Source organism: Triticum aestivum, chromosome 5B (genome assembly GCF_018294505.1).
Source record: "Triticum aestivum cultivar Chinese Spring chromosome 5B, IWGSC CS RefSeq v2.1, whole genome shotgun sequence".
NCBI lineage: Eukaryota > Viridiplantae > Streptophyta > Magnoliopsida > Poales > Poaceae > Triticum > Triticum aestivum.
The window spans coordinates 529,774,507-529,782,152 of NC_057807.1; the positions used below are offsets into that span (position 1 = coordinate 529,774,507).

Here is a 7,646-nt window from a genome sequence, read left to right on the forward strand (position 1 = left end):
ACCAAAGGCATTATGTATCAGAGGAAAAGCTCACAAGGTTATTGAATATGAAGGGCGTTGTCAGATAAAATCCAACAAAGGATCTGGTGGTCCACAAGGGATCTGACGTGAGCATCGGTACTCAACTAGAGGAAGAAGAATGCAAGGAGATCAAATTATAGAAACAACTGGCTAACTCAATTGTCAAATGCAAAGGAATTATGATTTCCAAATCAAGGGATCATTAGCAATGCTCTGATTAGGGATGGATAAGTTGAATAGCCTTAGGGTACAATCAACGACAATTGGATTGGTCGAGAACCAATTCGAGTTAAAAGAATGGCAGCTCAGCCGGAAAGGTAATTTATAAGGATCAATGATGATTGCGGGTATTCACAAACATATTGAGTCAACAGACTCAAAATGATAATGACAAGGAATGTCAATATGACTACGGGACTTATGGGATTAATCATAATGCAAGCAAGCAAGAATTTCAAGAGCCAAAGGCCCCAAAGGATTTTCGGAAGATCGAATATTATTTTGAAGACTTTTGTGAAACACATGAACAACTGGGGATGAGCGGATACTCGACAAGTGCGAGGATTTATTTGAAGGGTATTCATGTGGTAAAGAACTGCTAGGCAGTAGGCACAAAGTATTCTCGGAACAATAGAGAAAACTTCGGGGTATCTTGTAATAACAAGATTAACTGGGAATAAAAGTAAGAACGACAGGCGTAAGTATTTATCCATAGGGATGTTTCAGTGGTAGGGAATTACAAAAGCGACAAGCACAAGGTCTCGAGAGAATATCAGAGAGTATCTTCAAATTCTTCTGGTTCATGGAGCAATCACCTGTAGTGAGGGGTTCTCCGAGAGGAAGTAGTAACGAGATCCTAAAGTTAGATTTTAGTAAAAATCGTTTAACCTGGATAGAAAAGAGTTCAGAGTCCCAGAGTAAAAGATCCTAGTACCACCCGATGGCGACGTTGGCCCGTAAGGCACACAGCCAAGTTAGTATAAGTTTTTGTAATGTCTAGACTCGACTTCGGCCAAGGAGTGTGGAAGGGGGATTCCTACAGGCAGTTGGCTCTGATACCAACTTGTGACGCCCCCGATTTAATCGTACACTAATCATGCACGCAAATGTGTACGATCAAGATCAGGGACTCACGGGAGGATATCACAACACAACTCTAAAACATAAGTAAGTCATACAAGCATCATAATACAAGCCAGGGGCCTCGAGGGCTCGAATACAAGTGCTCGATCATAGACGAGTCAGCGGAAGCAACAATATCTGAGAACAGACATAAGTAAACAAGTAGCCATAGATGACTAACACAAACTAGGACACAAATCGAAAGAGGCGCAGGCCTCCTGCCTGGGATCCTCCTAACTACTCCTGGTCGTCGTCAGCGGCCTGCACGTAGTAGTAGGCACCTCCAGTGTAGTAGGAATCATCGTCGACGATGGCGTCTGGCTCCTGGACTCCAGCATCTGGTTGCGACATCCAGAAAGAAAGGAAAGGGGGGAAAAGGGGGGAGAAAGCAACCGTGAGTACTCATCCAAACTACTCGCAAGCAAGGAGCTACACTACATATGCATGGGTATATGTGTAAAGGGCCATATCGGTGGACTGAACTGCAGAATGCCAGAAAAAAGGGGGATAGCTAATCCTGTCGAAGACTACGCTTCTGGCAGCCTCCGTCTTGCAGCATGTAGAAGAGAGTAGATTGAAGTCCTCCAAGTAGCATCTCCAAGTAGCATCTGCAGTCGCATCTCCAGTCGCATCGCATAGCATAATCCTACCCAGCAATCCTCTCCTCATATCCCTGAGGGAGAGCGACCACCGGTTGTATCTGGCACTTGGAAGGGTGTGTTTTATTAAGTATCCGGTTCTAGTTGTCATAAGGTCAAGGTACAACTCCAAGTCGTCCTGTTACCGAAGATCACGGCTATTCGAATAGATTAACTTCCCTGCAGGGGTGCACCAACTTACCCAACACGCTTGATCCCATTTGGCCGGACACACTTTCCTGGGTCATGCCCGGCCGCGGAAGATCAACACGTCGCAGCCCCACCTAGGCACAACAGAGAGGCCAGCACGCCGGTCTAAACCTAAGCGCACAGGGGTCTGGGCCCATCGCCCATAGCACACCTGCACGTTGCGTACGCGGCCGAAAGCAGAACTAGCCCCCTTAATACAAGAGCAGGCTTACGTTCCAATCCGGCGCGCACCACTCAGTCGCTGGCGTCACGAAGGCTTCGGCTGATACCACGACGCCGGGATACCCATAACTACTCCCACGTAGATGGTTAGTGCGTATAGGCTCGTAGCCAACTCAGATCAAATACCAAGATCTCGTTAAGCGTGTTAAGTACCCGCGAACGCCGAACAGGGCCAGGCCCACCTCTCTCCTAGGCGGTCTCAACCTGCCCTGTCGCTCCGCCACAAAGATCCACTCGCGGGTGCTCCACCAGCCGACCCGACTTTAGTCTCCACATGTATCATGTATAAGGTATATAGTATATACCCGTGATCACCTCCCGAGTGATCACGGCCCGATAGTATAGCACGGCTGGCGGACAAGAATGTAGGGCCACAGATGAATATACTAGCATCCTATACTAAGCATATAGGATTGCAGGTAAAGGTAACAACAGTAGTATCAAGGACAGGCTATGCATCAGGATAGGTATAACAGAAAGCAGTAACATGCTACACTACTCTAATGCAAGTAGTATAGAGTAGAATAGGCGATATCTGGTGATCAAGGGGGGGGCTTGCCTGGTTGCTCTGGCAAGAGAGAGGGGTCGTCAACACCGTAGTCGTACTGGGTAGCAGCAGCGTCGGTCTCGATGTCTAGCGAGAGAAGAGGGGGAAGAAACAATAAATATAATGCAAACAAATGCATGACGATGCATGACATGACGAAGCGTGATGTTAGGTGTACCCTAACGCGGTACGAGGTGGTACCGGTGAAGGGGGAATCATCCGGGAAAGTATTCCCGGTGTTTCGCATTTTCGGACAGAGGAGCCGGAGGGGGAAAGTTGCGAGTTCGAGTTGCGTATCCGGATTCGTCTCGTCGTTCTGAGCAACTTTCATGTTGAAAATAATTTAATCCGAGTTACGGATTAAAAGATATGATTTTCTAAAGATTTTATTAATTTCTAGAATCTAATTAATTATTTAATTTAATTCAAAATTTGGTTTTATAACATCAGCATGATATCATGCTGATGTCAGCAGTCAACAGAGTTGACTGGTCAACCTGACCAGTGGGTCCCACTGGTCAGTGACACATTTTAATTAGACATATTAATTAACCTAATTAGTATTAATTAGGGGGTGGGCCCCACTGTCATTGACTGATTAACTAAAACAGATTAACTAGTTTAATTGGTAATTAGGTTAATCTAATCAGAATTAGTTAAGTTAATTAATTTAATTAATTAATTAACTGATTAATTAATATTTTATTATTTTCTTTTAATCTTTCTTTTTGAAACGTTCTGGGGCTGGGCCCCGTTTGGCAGTGGCCCAGAGGGGCGATGCGGTTTACAGGCGCTAGCGGGCGCCGGGTCTCGGGCGTCGCCCGAGCGAGGGGGGAAGTGAGGCAAGGCCAGTGGCAAACGCCGGCGAGGAGCGTGGCGCAGGGAGCGGCCGGACAGGGAGGGGTAAGGCGAAGGCCATGGCAGAGCTGGGCGGTCGTGGCGAGGCACCGGCCGTGGCCGCGAGCGGTGAAGGCGCGGGTCGCGGCAGAGGCAAGGCCACGGCGGGGCCGGAAAGCAGCGGGCGGGCGCTGGCTGCATGGGGTGTGGGCGAGGCACAGTCGTGACCCTGGGCCAGCATGCGGTAGGAGCCGCGGTTCGGGGCAAGTGGCGCGGGCGGAGCACGGCCACGGTGGCCTTGGGCGCAGGAAGGTGGTGTGGAGCGGCGAGCACGACGAGTGTGGCACAGCCGGGTGGCCGCGGACGCGCAGCGACGGGCGTGGCGAGAAAGGGCGATGGTGGCGGACGGGTGTGGTGCGAGGAACGAGATAGAGACGGGGGAAAGCGGGGATCGAGGGCGCGCTCACCGGGCCCTGTAGGCGTGCAACAGCGTGCTCGGGGAGGGCTCGACGGTGGCATGCGCCGGCAATGCGGACGGCGTCCTCGGGCGCGAGTAGATCCGTCAAGGGAGAAGGAGAGGGGAGTGCGAGATGGCGGAGCCGTCAAGGGCGACGTCAGAGCCGGCGAGGTGGTCCCGGGCGGCGGCGAGCGTTGGGCGTCGAGGTCGGCGGGATCGGGGCCGATCCCGATCCAGATTGGTGGGGGAGAAGGGATCGTGGGGGGGGGGAAGTGGGGTGCGGTTAGGGTTTCGGTCGTGCTAACCGGGGTGTTGTAGGCTGGGGCGCTGGGTGGGCCGGCCCATTCGGACGGCTGGGGCCAGCTGGGCCACTTGGCCCAGCGGAACAGGGGGGTTCTGTTTTCCCCCCCTCTTTTTTTTGTTTGTTTGTTTTGTTTTACTTTTTTTTTAATTTTATTTCCTAATTTGTTTTTAGTTTGGTAAAATATCCAATTAGCACCTAACATAGTAACATTAATTATACCACTGCCACAACAACTTTGGCACCTAGCTAAATAGCTTAGTATTTTGTAAAATATATTAGGAGTATAACTAATTGTTTTTGCTGTTGTTTTAATCACCTTAGGGTATTTAATTATTTTATAAAGATGTTGTTTCTCCACCAATAATATCCATGATTTATTTGTCACATTAAGAACATTTTAGTTTTGACTTTCGATAAGTTTAATTGTTTGACTTGACTTTAAATTTGAAATTGAACGAGATTTGAATCATCGCAAGATTAACAACAGTAATCGTGGTGATGTGGCATCATTAGCAGAGGTTTACTGTAGCGTAACTATCCAGGCGTCACAACAACAATGCCAGAAATTCTTCTGTTACTCTTGTAGGAGTTGTTGGATTTCCCCGAAGATGAAGGTTGATGTAGCACAACAAAAGAAATTATTTCACTCAGTTAAGAACCAAAGGTTTATCGAACTAGTAAGAGACACTACGCTAACAACGTAAACAATATCTGCACACAAACACAACAATTGCTTGCACGCAACAAACGCAAGGGGGTCGTCACTCCCCTTGTTCTTGACAGTTACAAGATTAAAAGCAGATATAGTGATAGGCAAATTAGCAAAATTAGTAAAGAGCAAATAGTAGGAGCTTTTGTACTAATGGAGAATAGACCCGAGGGCCATAGGTTCACTAGTAGCATCTCTCTTGAAAGCATGTAGTGGCACGGTAGACAAATTATTGTTGGACAATTGATAGAATAGCGCAAACTATAACTATGATCATTCATGGCATAATCTCACATAGGCATTACATCTTTGATAAGTAGACAATTAGTCCAACTACATCTAATACTATTACTCCACTCCAAGACCGCTATCCAGCATGCATCTCCAAGTATTATTTCATAATAAATAAAGTAACACAATAAGAAAGATGACATAATGTAGACATGAAGAGATCAATCAATATGACCAAACCCCGTCGTTTTACCCTTTGTGGGAACAATACAATACGTGCCTTCGCCTCTCCTGTCATAGGGAAAGCTCGCCGCAAGATTGAACCTACTACTATGCACCACTCCCTCTCAAAACCTACTCATCTAATTGGTCAGAAAAGTCTCATAGATTGGAAATCATACGTAGCTACAAAAATACACAAGAGAAATACTTCAAGAGAATCAATATGAATTAATGAACAATATGATCATAAGTCCACAGTTTATCGGATCCCAACAAACATGTCACAACAATTACATTGAATAGACCTCGGAAGAGATCGTTGTATTGAAGGGGAGAGAGAGAGAGAGAGAGGAGCCATCTAGCTACTAGTATGGACCTGTAGGTACTGAAAGAACTACTCACAGATTATCATGGAGGCAACAAGGTTGATGAAGCTGGCCTCCCCAATGATTCCCCCCTCTAGGAACAGGGATTTAGATGGGATCACATCGGAATAGAGGCTTGCAGTGGCGATAAAATTATTTCGGGTCTCGCTTCGAGGGTTTCTGAATATGTCAAAATTTATAGGCCATGAATTAGGGAAAATGAGCTACAAGGGGCCCACAAGCCAGGGTGGCACGCACTACACCCCAGGGCACGCTCTCTGCCTTGTGGGGTCCTCGTGGGTCTTCTCGTCCTCCCCCAAAGTTTGTAGGGTCTCTTTTTGTCTAGAAAAAATTATCAAAAAGTTTCGTTGTGTTTGGACTTCTATAAGTATGGATTTTTAAAGAAAACCGAAAAGATGGAAAAACAGAAGCTAGCATTGGGCACTAAATTATTATGTTAGCCTAGAAAAATAATATATGATGACATAGAAAGCATAAAAAATGATAATATAATAGCATATAACAATTAAAAATTATATTTATATTTGACACGTATCAGCAGCCCGCCTATGCGTTTGGGGTGGATATGGGGGGTCCGGGTGTAGATGCACCAACTAGTCATGTATGTGAGCCATACCCTTCTATGCCAGCTCATTAATAAATTTATGTTTAGATTATACATAATTAGCTTTCGAGTTATGTTTGTGTGTGTGCGTGACACAAGTGCATCATGTTATGTAATCTAAATTATTGTGATGGAGATCGTGTCATTGAGGATATTTCGGTAAGAATGTTTCTCATTACTGATAGCATCCATTTTATAATAACAATGCTCATGATAAGGAAAACAAGATCATCATCAATACATGAGCAAGTCTTAGAGGCATGACTAGGGATCACATTGGTGTTTATATTTCCACGCATGTATTTGGGTTTTTCTATGAATCTCATATCTGAGAACTAATATACTTATAGAACAAAAATATAAACTTGATAATGAACATGGAAATATAATAATAAAAATAATTGCCTCTAGGACATAATTCCGACAATTACAGGTTTCCTTGTTTATCAAAATATATTAGGAAGTAAGTAGAAGCTTCCTTTTTATAGCATTTGAATTAAATAGATTTAACCAAACGAAGAAGTGTGTAAATATTGTATTCGTCCTTGAGAACACGTGATAATTTACTACCAACTATAAGGTATGTATGGTATATAATTATGAGTCATCAATGATTGCTTGACATATTGGGGGATGTAAAGAACCCACTAATTTTTTTCTAGCTATAAGTACCACGAAAAAGAAACATCTCAAACAACACATGTACCAAAGAAACCACCAGCTAGCTTGCTTCAAATCTTAAGTAATGGCGCTAACAAAAGTTGCTCTCTTCCTTGCCCTCAACCTTGGTCGTTGTGCATGGTAACCCTCCAATGGTTCCTGCACCACCTTTGGTGCCTACCCCACCTGTTGCACCGGCACCATCGATTGGTGGTTCCTGCCCAATCAACCCACTAAAGATAACTGTCTGCAGCAATGTGTTGTTGCTACTCAAGCTCCGGATCAACATGCCGGAGACCGAGCAATGTTGCCCACTGCTTAGTGGGTTGGCTGATCTAGATGCCGTTGTTTGTGTTTGCACTGCCATCAAGGCCAACCTCCTCGGCATCATCACCGTCGACATTCCCGTCGACCTGGCCCTCCTACTCAACCATTGTAACAAGACATATCCCTCTACTTTCACCTGCTCGCCATGA

General features: G+C 45.5%; 1 pseudogene; it reads left to right on the forward strand.

The window, feature by feature from the left end:
* Positions 1 to 7,255: 7,255 nt before the first annotated feature.
* Positions 7,256 to 7,646, forward strand: LOC123116765 (cortical cell-delineating protein-like; annotated as a pseudogene).